The sequence below is a fragment of the Pelobates fuscus genome, chromosome 4, assembly GCF_036172605.1.
Source record: "Pelobates fuscus isolate aPelFus1 chromosome 4, aPelFus1.pri, whole genome shotgun sequence".
In the NCBI taxonomy this organism is placed as follows: domain Eukaryota; kingdom Metazoa; phylum Chordata; class Amphibia; order Anura; family Pelobatidae; genus Pelobates; species Pelobates fuscus.
This window is the reverse complement of record NC_086320.1, coordinates 280,444,231-280,463,868: the sequence shown is the minus strand read 5'-3', so window position 1 is coordinate 280,463,868 and position 19,638 is coordinate 280,444,231. Positions and strand designations below refer to the sequence as shown.

Genomic DNA, 19,638 nt, shown 5'->3' with positions numbered 1-19,638 from the left:
AGAGCTCTTTTGTGCGAGGCATCATTCACATCAGGCAATGCGTCTTGTGAAAAGCAAACCCTGAACTGGTGTGTTTTTTATAGGGCAGGGCAGCTGTAACCAACACCTCCAATCTCATCTCATTGATTGGACTCCAGTTGGCTGACATCTCACTCCAATTAGCTCTTGGAGATGTCATTAGCCTAGGGGTTCACATACTTTTTCCACCTGCACTGTGAATGTTTACATGGTGTGTTCAATAAAAACATGGCAACATTTCATTCTTTGTGTGTTATTAGTTTAAGCAGACTGTGATTGTCTATTGTTGTGACTTAGATGATGATCAGATCACATTTTATGACCAATTTGTGCAGAAATCCATATTATTCCAAAGGGTTCACATACTTTTTCTTGCAACTGTATACAAAAATGTGATTCTTTGTTAAACTAATTTGCAAATGCCCACCCAGAATACTTTGCGGTAGTAACATCACTGCAAATTTGTGATATACAGTGGAACCTCGGTTAACGAATGCCTCGGTAAACGAAAAATTCGGTTTACGTATAAAAATTCATTTAAAAAAATGCCTCGGTTTACGTATTTTTTTCGCAATACGAAACAAGTGTCCCAGTTTATAGCTCCGCCCCCTGCATACTGAAGTGTGGGTAGCACGTGAGTGTGTAGTGTGGAGGTGTTGGAGAGGTTTTGGAGCCATTTGCAGCAAGTTGTGGAGCCTTTTGAAGCCACTTGCAGCAGATTGTGGAGCCTTTTTGAGCCATTTGCAGCAGGTTTTGGAGCCTTTTTGGTGCATCTCAAGAAGTGGAAAGGTAGGGAGCTGAGCTTAGTTGTTTGCATGCCTTTTACTGTGTGTTGATGTGTGATGTTTTAAAACATAAAGTTGGATGTTTGAAATGTTATTGCTTGATTAATCATGTCCCTGTACAGTATTTGTGCCTTTAAAGTGCACTTTATAAAGAGTTTTGAACAGATAAAATACTTTATTTGACTTTTTTCTCACCTCCGGAACGCATTAATTGGTTTTCAATGCATTCCTATGGGAAACCGTGTTTCGGTTTACGAATTTTTCGCAATACGAAACGTCCCGGAGAACGCATTAAATTCGTAAACCGAGGTCCCACTGTATATATATATATATATATATATATATATATTTACACACACACACAATACAGACACAAACATTGACACATACAGATACAGACTCACAGATACACAGACACATTGACAAAAACAGATACACAGGTGCAGACTCACAGATACAAAGACACACTAACACACGTACAGATACACATACACACACCAACACAGATACAGACACACACATTGACATAGATACACAGACACACACATACAGATACACAGAAACACACTAACACACATAAAGATACACACACTAACAAACATACAGATACAAAGACATGCACAAACATACATAGAGAAACACAGACACACACTAACACACACAGATACACACACACTAAAACATACAGATAACGTGCACACACATCACATAGGAACCTCCCTGCATCGCGGCATTACACAGTGCAGGGGCCTGGTTGCTCTTATAAGGGGCCGCGGCACCTGACCGGGCCCCTGATCATTGAAACATTTAGTCTTCAGTAGCGACCCTTGCAGGCAGCGCACGTCGATGTTGCGCGCCCATGCGTACAGGGACGAAATACTCTTCTGCTCCCCCGGATCCTACCTCCACTTCTGGTAATTAGTACCGGGCCCTCGGACGTCGCGGTTATCGCGTGTTGGACTCAATCGGTCGGCCCAAACTTTGTTTGCTGGGCCCTTAGCCGGGCCCTCGGAACATGTCCCAAGTGCCCTACTGCTCAGTCCGCCCCTGGTGCATCCTGAGTTGGGCGTTTCTCCAGTATCCTGGAAGTTTTGTTTCCTGTTTATCTGTCCTTTGCTGGACATGGTTGCTGTTTGAATCTTGTGCTGTTTATCAACTGTTCCTGTTCTCTGCTTTTTGGATCATATGTTCTTCTGTTTTGTTAGCATCACCAAAGAAAAAGGAAGATTTGGAGGTAGTGTTTATGGTTATAATGGGAACCAGATATGGATTGGCTGGAGTAACTGTATGTTCTGTTTTTTTCTATGTTGTGTATTCTTTGCTGTTATTGGTAGACAGTATAGAAAGTGTAAATCAATACTCGCCTCCATGTCTTTCATAAAATCATTACTTTTCATCCTGAAATATTTAATCTTTATACTGCCAATGAACAACTTTCATACGTACTGTGCTGTTGGTGACTTTGTATCTCATCTAGAGAATCCAGAAGTAGTTGATCTTAAGAAGGCAACAAGATATAACTTGTAAATAATGTAAATGTGAGTTGAACTTAAGTCAAGGATACCATAATGGAAATTAGAATAACAAAGCCAACATCAGAGTATTTGAATCATATGGAACTGAACAGTAGATACAGAATTCCACATGTGCAAAATGGGCAGTGAGTGGCAGGCATAAAGACGTGTGATATTTACTGTAGTGTATGATGAGAATGCCTGCACAGTGATGATGTCAAGGAAAGCACTGCACCATCAGATGTTTCATGGAACTGATAAGGGTCTTGGGATGGTACAGCATTATGCCCCATGTTATAGAATGAAGAAGGAAACCATGAAGCAAAAGTCAGCAAAACTCTTGCAAACGTGGATATATTATCCTAGAATAATGTACAGAATCTGTGTTATTTGGTCTTACAGCTGCTCCAGTTCATTGAGATTTGTAAAAAGAAATGTAAGAGCTATGACAATATCTGCATAGTGTACAATATAGCTAGCACAATGTATACATATATACTTTCATACATAATCCATGTTTGTACATAGGAATTTATTCATTATACTCTGAATTTTAGCTAATTAAAATCAATATTACAAATTGTAGGCAAAATTAACTGATCTGGAAAAAAAATCCTTTACTCATCTATAGTTACAAATTAAATATTTGAATTTGAAGTTTATTGAATAACCCTGACACTGGCCCTCATATTTAGATATATATGCGCGCACACACACACACACACACACACACACACAATACAGTAACATAATAAATCTCATCATGACAGCTTTAACTGTGTAGAAGATGGTTTTAAGCATCAAACATCAGACCTTCTAGGCTACATTTTGCATGTTTAGTTTTTAATTTACTGTGTTTAGTGAATAAACCGCAGTCAAATAATCCTGACACTATGCAAATATCTGTGCAAACCTGGTAATCTATCAGTTGCAGTAAGGTAAGGGTAACCTAGGTCTCCAAAGCTGGAGGCCCACAACTCCTATTACCATTGGCCAGCTAAATGCCACCTTCAAATGTTAAAAACATAGATTCTAAAGGGTCATAGATAACCCTTTGTAACTGACACTATTCAGTCCCTATTATTAGAATTCATGTATTTTATTTTTTATGTCAGCTTTGGATACAAAGGACAGACGGCTCTGCAGTGAGAACAGGGGGGAAAAAAGAACTGGTTATTCCAGTCTTCACGCTGATTCCCATCAGCAGCAACAGCTGCAAAATCATCAGCAAACAGGCGGATCACTGCCTCTGTCTGATCTCACGCTGCAAATAGCAACATCACCATCATGATGATGATGAGTAGCTGGTAGCAGGAAGAGCCTCCTCCAGGGCACCTCTGGGCCTCACATAGGGACTGCTGCGCCCTTCACATCCCTCACCTCATCACATCCCTCTACACAGAGGGAAACTATACACCTTGACAAGGAGGAAGTGGAAATAGGAGGGAGGAGGGAAGAAGAAAGAAAAAGAGGCGGGGTGGGGGGAACCAGGGCCCTGGCTGGGGTGTGGAAAAAAAAAAAGGAAGGATCCCGATTGACAAAAAAAAAAGAAGATAGGATTGCCGGGGTCCAGGCTGGAGCTGGGAGGTGAGTGAGTGAGTGTTTTCCCCTGAGTATGCCTCGTTCAATACTACGTCACGGAGAACAATGCCTGGCCGCTGAGCCTGGCTAAATAGAGTATGTTTACTGGAGTGCCTTCATCATGGGAAGAGGGCCGAGGGGATTTACTGCGGGGAAGGGGGAATCCTGCATGGTGGCTAAATAGGAGTGTACCTGGGGTAAGTGTGTGAAGGTGAGCGCTTACCTGTCTGGAGAATTCAGGGATTCTATTGTTAGAACTCATTGTATCTGGAATGATTAGGAATCTGGCTCTGGTATGGGATTGTGTGGGCATGGCTTCTTCAAAGGATGCCTGTAAACCAAATAATGTGCCTCTTTATTATTATGTGTTTTTCATCAATGTGCATGTCTAGTTTATACATGAACTCATGGATTTGATTTTTGTCTTTGATAGTGAAAGAAACACCATGAATTAAATGTGTAGGTTTATATCTTCTGTAGTTAATAATTGTTTAAATATAGTATTTTTTTTATTTTTCCGCACAGGTTAGTTTGCTACACTGCATGAATTTTAATGTCAAGTGAAACGGCATATAATTGCAAGTTTCTGTGTATGAAAATGTGCCTGTCTGTATTAAATGTAACACCTGAATGGGTGTTATTATTAGCATTTATATAACATCAACATATTCCACAGCACTTTATTAAAAGTGAAATTCGACCCATTGCCTGTTAAAATAGTATTAAAACATTAGCAATATTGTGATGCTAGAATAGAACAATGTATTACAGAGACCAAAAATGGTCAACTCCCTGTCCCATGTGAGGGTTAAAGTTTAAATATTAGTAATGTAAAACCTTGTCTACTAATTTATTTTGGGGACGGGGAGGGATTGTACTTGCTATGGTTTGTATAAAACTCATATTTTGCAACTCAAATGTTATCATGTATAATAGTACTGTACTTATTTTATGTATGCTCAGTCATATTCACGTTATCTGTATCATCCCTTTTATATAACAAATGGTTAAGGATTTATTTAAATACTCACCTGCTTCTAAAAGAGTTAAAAGCAGAGGCCTCTTATTCTCTAGTAATGGGGTGTGGTTCGGCTTTTTTCAGTTTAGAGCCTCTCCTTCCCATCACTTTATCTGTTCTATCTATATTGCGTAACTTGTCCTATAGACAAGATTTTGAGTTGTGGGCTATATCCTCAAGAAAGCATTTGTAGCTCTGAAAAAACATAACTTATAGTTCTAAAGAATTTGAAAAGGGCTTCCTGTTAAACACTGATACCCCTGGTAAGATCAATTCTCCCTCTAATTTCTTGACTTGTTTTATTAAGGAATTCATTTTAACCCATTCTTCGGGTTTCTATTATAACCTGGTTAAAAAAAAATAAAACCTAGGAGGCACACTGCATAGGTGATTGTAATATCCCTAACATTTGATTGATGTGGCCTTGTATCAGAATCTGCTACTAAAGAATGGCCTTCATTCTTATCTAAAGTATGTGACCTTCATGCGTTGGTGCTGCAGCTGAATATTATTAGTAGCAATGGTATCTGTTTTCTAATACTATGTGATCATTTCTTCTCAGGTTGTAGTTTTACATTGCACTCTATTGATGTTGAAGAAGCTTCGGTACCCTGCTGGCTAGATGATGTGCATTAATGTATATATTTCATTTTGATATAGCAATTGGGATTTTTTTTTTTTTTTTTTTTTTATGTTTTTTTTTTTTAATTTTTTTTAATGCTTAATTTTATTTAGAACCTCCACAATTTTGCTGCATTTTCTGTAGCGATTTATATAGGACAGGATAAATGAGCATCTCTGCGTCATGAAAGAGGAGGGAAAAAAAAACAAACAAATTGGCAAATGCCAATAAGCATTAAGTTGCATTGTTTACTTTCCATGCTTGAAGTAGATAGTGTTGCATTTTCTTTGTGTTTTTTGTTGTCAAAAGAAGTTCAAGAATAAATGAGACAGCCACTAGAGGCTGGATTAACCCATTTATAAACATAGCAGTTTTTCTGAAACTGCTATGTTTGTAGAAAAAATGGTTACTCCTAGCTGGACCAGGCACCCAGACCACCTCATAAAGCTGAAGTGGTCTGGGTGCCTATAGTGGTCCTTTAAGAAAAGAACATGGATGGTTGGAAATACCTGTAACTGAAACAGATAAAATCAGGCTTACATAACGTCATATTTTGGTGTATGACATACTGTAAAATCTCCCCCACCCCCCTTTTATTATTTTTTAAATGCAGTATTTTGTTTCTGTAGGTTCCCAGTTATTTTAGCAGAGTTTTAAAGGAACACTCCATGCAACATAGCTGCTACAGGCCGGTGTAATAGTTATAGTGCCAGGAGTGCCCTGTTGCCCTTAGAGTGCAATTTATGAAACCTTTTGACTTGTTACCTGGATGACACCGGTTGCCATTGCCTGCAGCTACTGCTTTCTGAGCTCTGCAGGACCATGCATGGCTGCACTCGCTGGCTGAGAGCATCAGCTCAGTGCTCTCAGCCAATGAGCATGGCCCTGGATCAGCCAGGCTTAGTTCAATAAAGATATCTGGTTTCTACTGCAGGGGAAAACTGACACATTATAGTCACCATAGGGTTCCATGTACAGTTCTAAAATAGTTTTGACAAATTGCAATACAAGGGTTCTTGGGGACTCCTCATGCCATAGCCACTACAAAGGATCTATAGATTAATAGGCTTGGAGTCTTCCTTTAAAACACTGGTGTGCCACTTTTTGTGTGATGCACTTTAACTCGCTGCTGGTTAATATTGTAGTTGTAAAAAAAACAACTGAGGAACACAAATTGAGCTGTTGTAGATCAGCTCTGTCTTAAAGTGTGCCTTTTATGCAAATTTGAATTATGGCTAAATCCTCCCAAATACATTGAACACATCGTATGTCAGATACATGGTGCATTCAGTGTAAAATATTGAGAATAGCTCACCTTACCATGTTCTAGCTCCGCCATGTTCTTTGTGTAACACCACCAATCCGCCCCTGCATTCTGCCTTCTTTGATTTGCCATTTCCCCAAGCAGGGGAAGCTTCCTCCATGATGCTAACTCGCTGGCTTCATCTCAACAGAGGAATGTCAATGACAAAGATTTGACTGAGAAATAAGTGTAGAACCCATTTTTAAATAGGTTTTTCTTCCAAACTATATATTTGTTAGCATGATGTAGATAGACCTTTTTTTTTTATGCTCTTTCAAGAGAGCGTAGGTTAAAATAGCGATGATGGGTATCCTTTAATGTAGGACATCCAACATTTCATGTACGCTAGGGAGCAATGCAGTGCTGGGAAATGCTAGAATTTAATAACCCATAAAAACATATAAGATTTTTTTATAGTGTTTTTTTTTTTACGTTACATATGATGGGAATGGCTGGAACACAAAAACAACTGAAATGGAGCATGTATCATTATTTTTAAAGACATCTCGCAGCAGGTTATTAACTAAAATGTGAATTGTCAGAAAATCTAAAAAATTTCTGGTTTCAGGTCAAAGTAGCCAAACTGGAAAAATGCCATACAATTCACACTTTAATAAGTAACACAGCAAGAATAGTTTGACATTTTAATTACAGCACATAGCCGCTTCTCCAAGTCAGGTAAGCTTTTAGTACAACTACTTTGGCTTTAAGTTTGACATTCACTTTAGTAAATAAACCTTGCTTAAAGGGAACATGCCATGAAAAGAATCGGAAACCATAGTGTCAGGATACAAACGTGTATTCCTGACACTATAGCTCTGATAGCACCATTTTGGTTGCTGGTCCCTCCCTCCCAGTGGTAAAAAAGTGTTTTAATCGACTTTAGCCTGCACTGCGTGGGTCTTGATGCTGCTGGCCCTGACCCTGCTCTGCATCCTCCAAAACATTGATGCGCTGAATCAGTGCCTATCTATGGGGAAGTTCAGCCTCCTGCCCAGGAAGCACGTCCAGTTGCCGTCTGAAATTATGTTACTTGACAGTGATGTGAACATTTCTCTGAAAAGTTAGTCTTTACATTGAACAATTTGCAGGGACAGGCAGTGGACACCAGAACTAAATGTAGTTGTTCTGGTAACTATAGTGTCCCTTTATAAATACTTTTAAAAGAACTTGAAATTTCATGTATAGATTTGGAGAAAAATCTGTTTTAAAAAGGAGTTATCTCCAATCAGACTCCGAATTCCTCAGAAGACACTCGAGGAATTGAGCCAGGGAGAGCAGAAGGGACCTCCCAAGTGAGGTCCCCCTGCTCTCCACATCTTGCAACCAGAGCACATGCGCTGCAGTTTCTATGGGGACTCCTTACCAGCGCCTCTAGTGCCTCGGTATAATAGGTATGAAGTGATGTGATGTCACTCTATTTAGACAACGGCATGCTGGCAACAAAGCCAGCTCATTGAGGAGATTTGAGCCAATGTTCCAAAGCAGGGCAAATCAATGAAGTCCAGAGGAGGAGCGTGGGCAGACCAAAAATGTAACACCCAGGAGATTGCAGCGGAGGGCCAGGTAAGCAGACAACATTATGGAAATTCTTGTATCTGCAACAGACAGTGGATTAAGATTCGGTTAACCATTTCGATAGTCTTAATGCAGGTCAGTGAGAATGCTCTGCAAATAATATTTTTGGTATGTTTGCTTCCTGACTGTTCATTAGAGTACAGATGTTTTTACATGCACTTTTGCTGGTTGATAAGCAACATGCTATGATAAACAAATGACTCATGGGTTGCTAGCTGAAATGCCATTGGTGTGAACTAGAAAGTTTCTGGTACTGGAATTAGACTGTCATGACATCATAACAACTGGAAACTTTTTAATAGGCACGGTCTTATATTTACACAATTTATATTTACACAAAGATAAAAGGTTCATCTAGTGTGCCCATTATCCATTTCCCAAATTAAAAATGTATGGTTTAGTATGTTGTTGATATTTTTAAACATGACTTGGTAAGTTCCAGATTTTTACATATTAGTGTATTTATGCCTGCATTTTTTTGTGAAGGAGAAAAGTTTTCCATTGACCTATGCATATTTTAAAGGAACTCTCAAAGCAACATAACCACTACAGTGCACCTTCAATGTAAGTAGCCAAGCCATTTTTAGGTCCTCTCGTTCCTTTGCCTCCATTACAGCCTTCAGCGAGCCAGAAACTCTGGCTTACGAACATCCATTAGCTTTGCTGAGATAAAAACTGCATGCTGTAGTGGTTATGGTGCTCTGTTTCTTTAAGAGAAACTATAGTGCCAGGAAAACTTGTTTTACTGGCACTATAGCTTCCCCCCTTTGCCAATGGTGCAGAAGGGGTTAATAACCCCCTTCTGTTGCTTACCTGGATCCAGCGCCGATGCCCCTCGGCACTGGCTAAGCTTCGCCCATGCTTCTCCACCGCCCGCCGGTGGGGGGAGATCGAATGCGTATGCTCATATTAGGATTTCCCCATAGCAAAGCATTATTCAATGCTTTTCTATGGGGATTCCGTTGACGCTGGAAGTTCTCATGCATAGAGTGAGGACTTAAAGTGTCGTTTAGGCGACCAAAAGTCGCCTTCAATCCTGGAAGTCCCTCTAGTGGCTGTCTGGTAGACAGCCACTAGACGAGGAGTTAACTTTAGCAGGTAATAATTGCAGTTTATAAAAACTGCAATAATTACTACTCTAGGGTTAAGGGTGATGAGCTGAAGTGGTCTGGGTGCCTACAGTGTCCCTTTAATATAAAGCACCCTAATGTACTTATCACATGCAGCAACCATCTCTCACCAACATTTCAGCACTCACATGACACTCATCGTGCGTTTGTAGCACTACCTTCATTGCACCCACAACACCTTTTGTTACCAGCTATGCTACTGTGAACACAAGATAAAATGTAGAAAGCAGATCTGTACATTCTTTAACTGGTTTCAGCTGCCAATCTAGCGAGGTTTTAAGAAGAATTAGTGCTTGGCAGGAAGTAGGAGAAAGTACACCTGACCATGTACATGGTACACAGCCTGTACCTTGCAATTGTACAGTCCCATGCAGGGCCGGACTGGGAAAAAAATTCAGCCCGGGCATTTTTTGTTCACAGCGGCCCACTTAAAAGGGGGCGGGGCCAGATAGGGTGTGTTTTGCCATCCCCAATGACATGCACGCCCCATCTCAAAGTGAGCATGTTGGTTCAATGCTCTTCCAGGGCATGAGAAAAAGGCCCTGTATTTGTTCTGCACAGTGCAAGCAAATTTAATAACATGCTTGCATTGTTTGCTTGAAACTTGTCTCAGGGGTTTCCATAATTGGGATACTCACTGTATCCCATTTATGGAGACACTGTGTTTGCTTACATGGAATCTAGTGTGTGCATAGGGTATCCAGAGTGTGTATGTCAGAAATGTAGTGTGTGTAGGTGGTGCAGCGTCTGTGTGTAGGGGATCTAGTGTGTGTTTGAAGGACTCAGGAGTGTGTATAGGAGATCTAGTGAGTGTGTGCGTGCGTGTATAGAGGATTCAGAGTGTATATAGAGATCTAGTGTGTGTATATCTGTAGATATCCAGAGTTGGGTAGGAATCTATGGATTGTCTGGAATTTAATGTGTTTAGGGGTGCAGTATGTGTGTGAGGGGTTCTGTAGTGTATATATACATATGTTTGGTGTGTAGTATTGTGTGTGTGTGAGTGGTGCAGCGTGTTTGGGGGCTGCTGTGTGTGTGTGTGCTGTGTGTGCTGTGTGTGTTAGGATGCTGTGTGAGGGTGGTGTGTGTGTGTGTTAGGGTGCTGTGCGAGGGTGATGTGTTTTAGGGTGCTGTGTGAAGGTTCTGTGTGTGTGAGTGAGGGTGATGTGTGTTGGGGTGCTGTGTGTGTTGGGGTGCTGTGTGTGTTGGGGTGCTGTGTGTGTTAGGGTGCTGTGTGTGTGTTGGGGTGCTGTGTGTGTGTGTTGGGGTGCTGTGTGTGTGTGTTGGGGTGCTGTGTGTGTGTGTTAGGGTGCTGTGTGTGTGTGTTAGGGTGCTGTGTGTGTGTGTGTTAGGGTGCTGTGTGTGTGTGTGTTAGGGTGCTGTGTGTGTGTGTGTGTTAGGGTGCTGTGTGTGTGTTAGGGTGCTGTGTGTGTGTTAGGGTGCTGTGTGTGTGTTAGGGTGCTGTGTGTGTGTTAGGGTGCTGTGTGTGTGTTAGGGTGCTGTGTGTGTGTTAGGGTGCTGTGTGTGTGTTAGGGTGCTGTGTGTGTGTTAGGGTGCTGTGTGTGTGTGTGTTAGGGTGCTGTGTGTGTTAGGGTGCTGTGTGTGTTAGGGTGCTGTGTGTGTTAGGGTGCTGTGTGTGTTAGGGTGCTGTGTGTGTTGGGGTGCGGTGTGTGTGTGTGTTGGGGTGCGGTGTGTGTGTGTGTTGGGGTGCGGTGTGTGTTGGGGTGCGGTGTGTGTTGGGGTGCGGTGTGTGTTGGGGTGCGGTGTGTGTGTTGGGGTGCGGTGTGTGTGTTGGGGTGCGGTGTGTGTGTGTTGGGGTGCGGTGTGTGTGTGTGTGTGTGTTGGGGTGCGGTGTGTGTGTGTTGGGGTGCGGTGTGTGTGTGTTGGGGTGCGGCGTGTGTGTGTGTGTGTTGGGGTGCGGCGTGTGTGTGTGTGTGTTGGGGTGCGGCGTGTGTGTGTGTGTTGGGGTGCGGCGTGTGTGTGTGTGTTGGGGTGCGGTGTGTGTGTGTGTGTGTGTTGGGGTGCGGTGTGTGTGTGTGTGTGCGTTGGGGTGCGGTGTGTGTGTGTGTGTGTGCGCGTTGGGGTGCGGTGTGTGTGTGTGTGTGCGTTGGGGTGCGGTGTGTGTGTGTGTGTGCGTTGGGGTGCGCTGTGTGTGTGTGCGTTGGGGTGCGGTGTGTGTGTGTGTGCGTTGGGGTGCGGTGTGTGTGCGTTGGGGTGCGCTGTGTGTGTGTGTGCGTTGGGGCGCTGTGTGTGTGTGCGTTGGGGCGCTGTGTGTGTGTGCGTTGGGGCGCTGTGTGTGTGTGCGTTGGGGCGCTGTGTGTGTGCGTTGGGGCGCTGTGTGTGTGCGTTGGGGCGCTGTGTGTGTGTGCGTTGGGGCGCTGTGTGTGTGTGCGTTGGGGCGCTGTGTGTGTGTGCGTTGGGGCGCTGTGTGTGTGTGCGTTGGGGCGCTGTGTGCGTTAGGGCGCTGTGTGCGGACGCTGTGTGTGTGTGAGTGCTGTATGAGGACGTGTGTGTGTGTGTGAGGGTGGTGTGTGTGAGGGTGGTGTGTGTGAGGGTGGTGTGTGTGAGGGTGGTGTGTGTGAGGGTGGTGTGTGTGAGGGTGGTGTGTGTGAGGGTGGTGTGTGTGTGTGAGGGTGGTGTGTGTGTGTGAGGGTGGTGTGTGTGTGTGAGGGTGGTGTGTGTGAGGGTGGTGTGTGTGAGGGTGGTGTGTGTGAGGGTGGTGTGTGTGAGGGTGGTGTGTGTGTGTGTGAGGGTGGTGTGTGTGTGTGTGAGGGTGGTGTGTGTGTGTGTGAGGGTGGTGTGTGTGTGTGTGAGGGTGGTGTGTGTGTGTGTGAGGGTGGTGTGTGTGTGTGTGTGAGGGTGGTGTGTGTGTGTGTGTGTGAGGGTGATGTGTGTGTGTGTGTGTGAGGGTGATGTGTGTGTGTGTGTGTGAGGGTGATGTGTGTGTGTGTGTGTGAGGGTGATGTGTGTGTGTGTGTGTGAGGGTGATGTGTGTGTGTGAGGGTGAGGGTGATGTGTGTGTGTGTGTGTGTGTGAGGGTGATGTGTGTGTGTGTGAGGGTGAGGGTGAGGGTGAGGGTGATGTGTGTGTGTGTTAGGGTGCTGTGTGTGTGTGTGTTAGGGTGCTGTGTGTGTGTGTTAGGGTGCTGTGTGTGTGTGTGTTAGGGTGCTGTGTGTGTGTGTGTTAGGGTGCTGTGTGTGTGTGTGTGTTAGGGTGCTGTGTGTGTGTTAGGGTGCTGTGTGTGTGTTAGGGTGCTGTGTGTGTGTTAGGGTGCTGTGTGTGTGTTAGGGTGCTGTGTGTGTGTTAGGGTGCTGTGTGTGTGTTAGGGTGCTGTGTGTGTGTTAGGGTGCTGTGTGTGTGTTAGGGTGCTGTGTGTGTGTGTGTTAGGGTGCTGTGTGTGTTAGGGTGCTGTGTGTGTTAGGGTGCTGTGTGTGTTAGGGTGCTGTGTGTGTTGGGGTGCGGTGTGTGTGTGTGTTGGGGTGCGGTGTGTGTTGGGGTGCGGTGTGTGTTGGGGTGCGGTGTGTGTTGGGGTGCGGTGTGTGTTGGGGTGCGGTGTGTGTGTTGGGGTGCGGTGTGTGTGTTGGGGTGCGGTGTGTGTGTGTTGGGGTGCGGTGTGTGTGTGTGTGTGTGTTGGGGTGCGGTGTGTGTGTGTTGGGGTGCGGTGTGTGTGTGTTGGGGTGCGGCGTGTGTGTGTGTGTGTTGGGGTGCGGCGTGTGTGTGTGTGTGTTGGGGTGCGGCGTGTGTGTGTGTGTTGGGGTGCGGCGTGTGTGTGTGTGTTGGGGTGCGGTGTGTGTGTGTGTGTGTGTTGGGGTGCGGTGTGTGTGTGTGTGTGCGTTGGGGTGCGGTGTGTGTGTGTGTGTGTGCGCGTTGGGGTGCGGTGTGTGTGTGTGTGTGCGTTGGGGTGCGGTGTGTGTGTGTGTGTGCGTTGGGGTGCGCTGTGTGTGTGTGTGCGTTGGGGTGCGGTGTGTGTGTGTGTGCGTTGGGGTGCGGTGTGTGTGCGTTGGGGTGCGCTGTGTGTGTGTGTGCGTTGGGGCGCTGTGTGTGTGTGCGTTGGGGCGCTGTGTGTGTGTGCGTTGGGGCGCTGTGTGTGTGTGCGTTGGGGCGCTGTGTGTGTGCGTTGGGGCGCTGTGTGTGTGCGTTGGGGCGCTGTGTGTGTGTGCGTTGGGGCGCTGTGTGTGTGTGCGTTGGGGCGCTGTGTGTGTGTGCGTTGGGGCGCTGTGTGTGTGTGCGTTGGGGCGCTGTGTGTGTGTGCGTTGGGGCGCTGTGTGCGTTAGGGCGCTGTGTGCGGACGCTGTGTGTGTGTGAGTGCTGTATGAGGACGTGTGTGTGTGTGTGAGGGTGGTGTGTGTGAGGGTGGTGTGTGTGAGGGTGGTGTGTGTGAGGGTGGTGTGTGTGAGGGTGGTGTGTGTGAGGGTGGTGTGTGTGAGGGTGGTGTGTGTGTGTGAGGGTGGTGTGTGTGTGTGAGGGTGGTGTGTGTGAGGGTGGTGTGTGTGAGGGTGGTGTGTGTGAGGGTGGTGTGTGTGAGGGTGGTGTGTGTGAGGGTGGTGTGTGTGAGGGTGGTGTGTGTGAGGGTGGTGTGTGTGTGTGTGAGGGTGGTGTGTGTGTGTGTGAGGGTGGTGTGTGTGTGTGTGAGGGTGGTGTGTGTGTGTGTGTGAGGGTGGTGTGTGTGTGTGTGTGTGAGGGTGATGTGTGTGTGTGTGTGTGAGGGTGATGTGTGTGTGTGTGTGTGAGGGTGATGTGTGTGTGTGTGTGTGAGGGTGATGTGTGTGTGTGAGGGTGAGGGTGATGTGTGTGTGTGTGTGTGAGGGTGATGTGTGTGTGTGTGAGGGTGAGGGTGAGGGTGAGGGTGATGTGTGTGTGTGTGAGGGTGATGTGTGTGTGTGTGTGAGGGTGATGTGTGTGTGTGTGTGTGTGTGTGAGGGTGATGTGTGTGTGTGTGTGTGTGAGGGTGATGTGTGTGTGTGTGTGTGAGGGTGATGTGTGTGTGTGTGTGTGTGTGAGGGTGGTGTGTGTGTGTGTGTGTGTGTGTGTGTGTGTGTGTGTGTGTGTGTGTGTGTGTGTGTGTGTGTGTGTGTGTGTGTGTGTGTGTGTGTGTGTGTGTGTGTGTGTGATGTGTGAGGGTGATGTGTGTGATGTGTGAGGGTGATGTGTGTGTGTGTGAGGGTGATGTGTCTGTATGAGGGTGGTGTGTGTTAGGATGCTGTATGAGGGTGATGTATCCTAAATAATACCCTAACACACATCACCCTCATACAATGATAATAATAAACATATATTTTAACCCCTCCAGTAGTTAAATCATTAGTATTACTAATGTGTTGGGGGAGGCAGGTAAATGCCAATATTGATGTGTGGTTTTTTTTTTTTTATATAATAAAAGTTTAAAAAAAAAAACAACAGACATTATACCCCCACCCTTAATTTCCTACCTATAGCCTGGAGGGGAGGGGGGGGGGGGGGGCTGCTGACATCCATCCCTGGTGGTCCTCGTGGTAAGTGAACTCTAGCCCTTTGGGGCTAGAGTTCACTCTCGCGAGACCTGGCCGGTTGCCATGGCAACGGACGGATCTCGCGAGAGAAACCCGGCGGAGCTGCAAGTTAGAGCTCCGCCGGGTCCTCTCTCCAGGCAGGCTGGCTCCCTCCCTCTCTCTTTCCCAGCCGGCGGCCGCGTTTGATTGCATGTGGGCCGGTGAGGGAGATCTTTAATCTCCCCACCGGCCCTTCATGCAACACAGCGGGGCCGGCGCTCGGATAGCGCCGGCCCTGCATAAACCGGCTGGATCTCCCCGGCCCGTGGCCATCGCGGCCCACCGGGCATTTGCCCGGTTTGCCCGATGGCCAGTCCGGGCCTGGTCCCATGGCAATCTCACACTGAATGTTTATCATTTTTATCTATGAATTTTAGTAGTAAAGTTCCAAGCAAATGTATGAAGCAGGGTCAAATTTTCAATCTGATTTTTATTTTATTTAATATGTTTTCATTTACATTTGGTGTTTATATCAATCGATTTTATTTGTTAAAAATTTTTTATTTTTTTTATAAAATGCATTTGGAGGGAAAAAAATTTATCTAAAGATGGATTTCTATTTAAGATACCTTATAGCCCAAATGTTATTCGGCATTAAAAATATGGATTAGTTGTGTAGAATGATGCAGGATTCATGCCATTTTTTTTTTTGTGGTACATTTATTCCTTTAATTCAAGTGAATTGAACTTGTCTCTGCATCGATAAGATGCATCTGTCTGTATGCGCAGCTCTTCAATATAAAACTCTGACCGCAATCTAAAATATCTCTGTTTGAGCAATGTGGTAACTCTACCTCCGGCAGCATCATTAGTACTTCCTTAGCCAACTCGAAACATGCTGAGTAATATCAGTTCTGTGCATACTCTTTGGACATAGTCATTCGTTGGCTGAAAGTGCTCAGCTGACGCTCTCAGCCAATGAATGAATGGCGGACAATCATTTCGTTTCTGCAGCTCTGCAGAAGTCAAATGCTTGGCACCTTGCGTTTTTTTTTTTTTTTGTTTAACCACTTCCTTTAGTTAAATATTTAATTCACTAGACAATTCACCTTGTAATAATGTCTTCATTATCTATGCATTTGTAGTTTTATCTAACAAAGTCAGCTCTGATATAACTGTTAAACTAATCTGAAAACCTAGTATTCTAAATATAAAATTAACAACCAACATGTTTTTTTAAAATGTATTTATTTTTATCATGATTTAAATAAAGTCTTATTGACTTGTGATTTGAATCCAATCCATCCTGGTATGGAGTCGGTGCAAATTGTGATATGCTTTTGTTCCTTCCCATATGCAAGACAAACATTCCCCATTGTCCTACAACAGTAATTTTATTACAGTAATAAACAGTCTGAAGGTTTACAAAAATGAATTGTTTTTCAATTCTATTTTTCTAGTGGCCTCCCAGCCCTGCAATATGTAAATCATGAAGACACATGCAATAAAGCATATACTATTTTCATTTCCTCCCATTGGCAGCATCTTATTAAAGGCACCCAGAACTCTTAATCTCAATAAAGTGGTCTGGTTGGAGTGCACCTGCTGTTTTAATGCTGCAATGTAAAAGCATTGTCTTTGTAGAAACAGTGATGTTTTCATTGCAGGGTTAAACATACCTCTAATGGCTGTCATTCTTCCTAATAAAACCACTAGTCACTTTCCATTTAAGACCAGTCTTGGAACAATTGCTGCTCTTACAGAGCATTTGATTGGCACAATGCAATGAGTTGGGTAGATCCACACATTGACTATGCGAGTCGTCTGAGAGCTCTGTGCATGAGGGCATCCAGCGTCACTCGAAACCCCATAGGAAGGCATTGTCTAATGCGAGCCCGGCCATAGCTGCACATTAGTTCTATGTGATGCGTGCCGTTCTGCTAGCCGGCGATATGTGTGTAGTATCCTAGCAACCGTGGACGCCTGAATTCGGCAACCATGAGAGTAGGATACATACTTTAACATAAAAAAACAAAGGTGATGAAATCTAAATGAAGGTTCTATTAGAACATATCAATAGTGCATGTGAATAGAGTAGATGTGATAGATCAGACATAATGCCTGTTTAATACTAAGTGACAGTGAAGTCATATAGTGTATCATTAAAGAGACAAGCAGCTCTAAATAGCAAGATGGAATTTAAAGGCTATAAAAAGGGCAATGGATTAAAGTGTAATGCCATACAGACATATAAACCCATCTAGACACAACATAAAACATCTACATGTTAATAAGTAGCTCTAGACATATATATTGCTATAAGCTACCAGTTCTACAATATTTACATATACCATAATTAAAACCACAACAATACAAGCTAATTGGGTCAGATAAATGAATAATATGGGATACTTTCATTGAGCCCTTTGGGTGCCACTGTACCTAACTGGTGAATCCAAAAAGCTTCTTTCTGGAGTAACATTCTGCCTCTGTTACCACCCCTTTTACGGAAAGGAATGTGGTCTATACCCACAAACTTGAGGGAGGATAATGGATGCCCCATCTGCAGGAAGTGTTTGGCCACAGGCTTATCGGATTGCCCATCTCTGTAGGCTAACCTAATACTGGAGCGATGGCCCCGAATGCGCTCACAAACAGGTGTCTCAGTTTTCCCCACGTAGTACAGACCACACGGACACATGAGCTTGTATACAACGAAGAGGGTTCTGCAAGTAATCGTGTGCCTGATGTCATAATAAATATAAATATATATATATATATATATATACATTTATTTATTTTTTGTGTGCTGGAAGATGAAGTCCTAAATGGGGTGCAGTGTCATCTTTTGTTAAAAGAAATGACATTTTATTGAGGTTATTGTAGGTAATTATTGTCTGCCCTTGTTAAGGTTACCTTGTTATGGCCCCGGGATCAAGATACTTCAATATTGTTCATGCATGTACTTATCAAGTTCTATTAAAAAAAATGATTAATCAGAAATAGAATTACAGGTGACTTTAGCAGGTAGTAATTATAAGATGTTTTCATTAGCGATACCTATCATGTCAAGGGAAACTCCTTCATAAATGTTAGCTGAAGGATTAATGTTATTTGTGATTCTATTCAGTTATTTTTCCTGTTTGTGATAATTTTCGCATATTATTTGTGTATCTGTGGCCTTTTAAAATATATTGATAGCATTGGAAGTGCTTTTAATTAGAAAACTGACAAAAAAATGTTAAGTGGAAAAATAGACAATCACTATAAAAATGGCCCATACGTGGAAATGTATACATACAGTCACTATAGCAAGTATTATAGGATGTTGCAATCTCTCAAAGGCTGTACAAAAGCATAACATTTGTAATGGAGAAATGCCTGCTAGATAATGCTACATTACAGTACACAGCAGGTTAGGATTTCAGTATGGCACGCCAGTGTATTTTCAAGAAAAGACATCAATGGAAAATATGGGGGGGGAGGGCCGGAGGGGGCTGGTTATTGTCTGGAAATCATGGATTTCTGGAGTTAAACCATATTTCTCCTTAGTACTGCATTGAGGCATTTACCTACACGATGCCTACTATGCTCTAAGAATGCCACAGGTTCCACAATATAGTAACAATACCATTGGCTGCTAACTTAATTCAGCTGACTCATTTTATGTTTTTCACCATGTCAGGGGTACTCTGGCAGGATCTACCTTAAAGCAGCTCAGGTTTCTACCTTTGGGCTTACCGGTAGGTGGGGAGCAGTGTCCAAGGATACTGCTGCTACCTTCAAAATAGCATTTTATAAATTTAATATATTGCAAAATCGGCAACATATTAAAAAAAAATTATTCCCTGGTGGTCAGGTGTTGGAATGCACGGTCTGCACCTCCTCCTGGTGCAGACCATGTTACTCGTCCCTCTCAGTTCTGGCACTTGGTGAGGGAGGGGAAGTCAGATCACAGCCACCTGTATTACCAGAATGTAGTTTGGCTTCATTACGGAGTGCTGGACTGAAGGGAGAATTTAATGGCATGCACCAGGCGGAGGTGCATCTACTGGACCTCCAGGGAATTGTTATTTAGAGAGACAAAATAGTCATTTTTTTTTTCTAATGCAGGAAGTATGGCTAATGCTTAACAAACAGCAGGTGTCTATTGCTGTATAGGAATGTACAGGTTTAATTTTTTTTATTTATGTTGTTGTTGTTATTATCATCACTACAACTGCTACATGCCTCCTCCTATCCTGGCTGCTATTCCGTAACATTGAAATGCTATGCAGGACAGATCACACCCAAGTCTACAAGAGTTTGTCATGTAGTTTGTTTCTCAGACAAAGACCAGTTCTCGAGTGAAAATGTAGAGAACCCAAGGGGTACATTAACTTTCATTCCTAAAAGTAAACATGATGATGGAAATCAAAAGGTTAATTGGGACTTCTGCCATATGATTGACACTTATTGGTACATTAGTCTCTCATCCAGTATCTATTGACATGTTAACGGCTGCCAGTGAATTGTTAACAATGTTGATGTAATTACGATACCACTGTTCTGATCTTTTGCAACACCACCTATTATATTTCTGTTAAATTGATTTAAAAAAAAAAAAAAAAGGTCCTGGTAA

At 43.7% G+C, this 19,638-nt stretch overlaps 1 protein-coding gene across 6 annotated transcripts in view; it reads left to right on the top strand.

Annotated features, from left to right (window-relative positions):
• RALA (RAS like proto-oncogene A) overlaps nt 1–19,638 on the top strand; it is a 227,512-nt gene that overhangs the window by 140,605 nt on the left and 67,269 nt on the right. Inside the window, exon 2 of one of the 6 annotated variants that reach the window (XM_063452139.1) lies at nt 3,870–3,904. The exons of 1 other annotated variant lie outside the window; for it this stretch is intronic. The gene's annotated coding sequence lies outside the window, so the exon portion shown is untranslated. 4 more of the 6 variants (XM_063452137.1, XM_063452143.1, XM_063452140.1 and 1 more) reach the window with 4 other exon arrangements.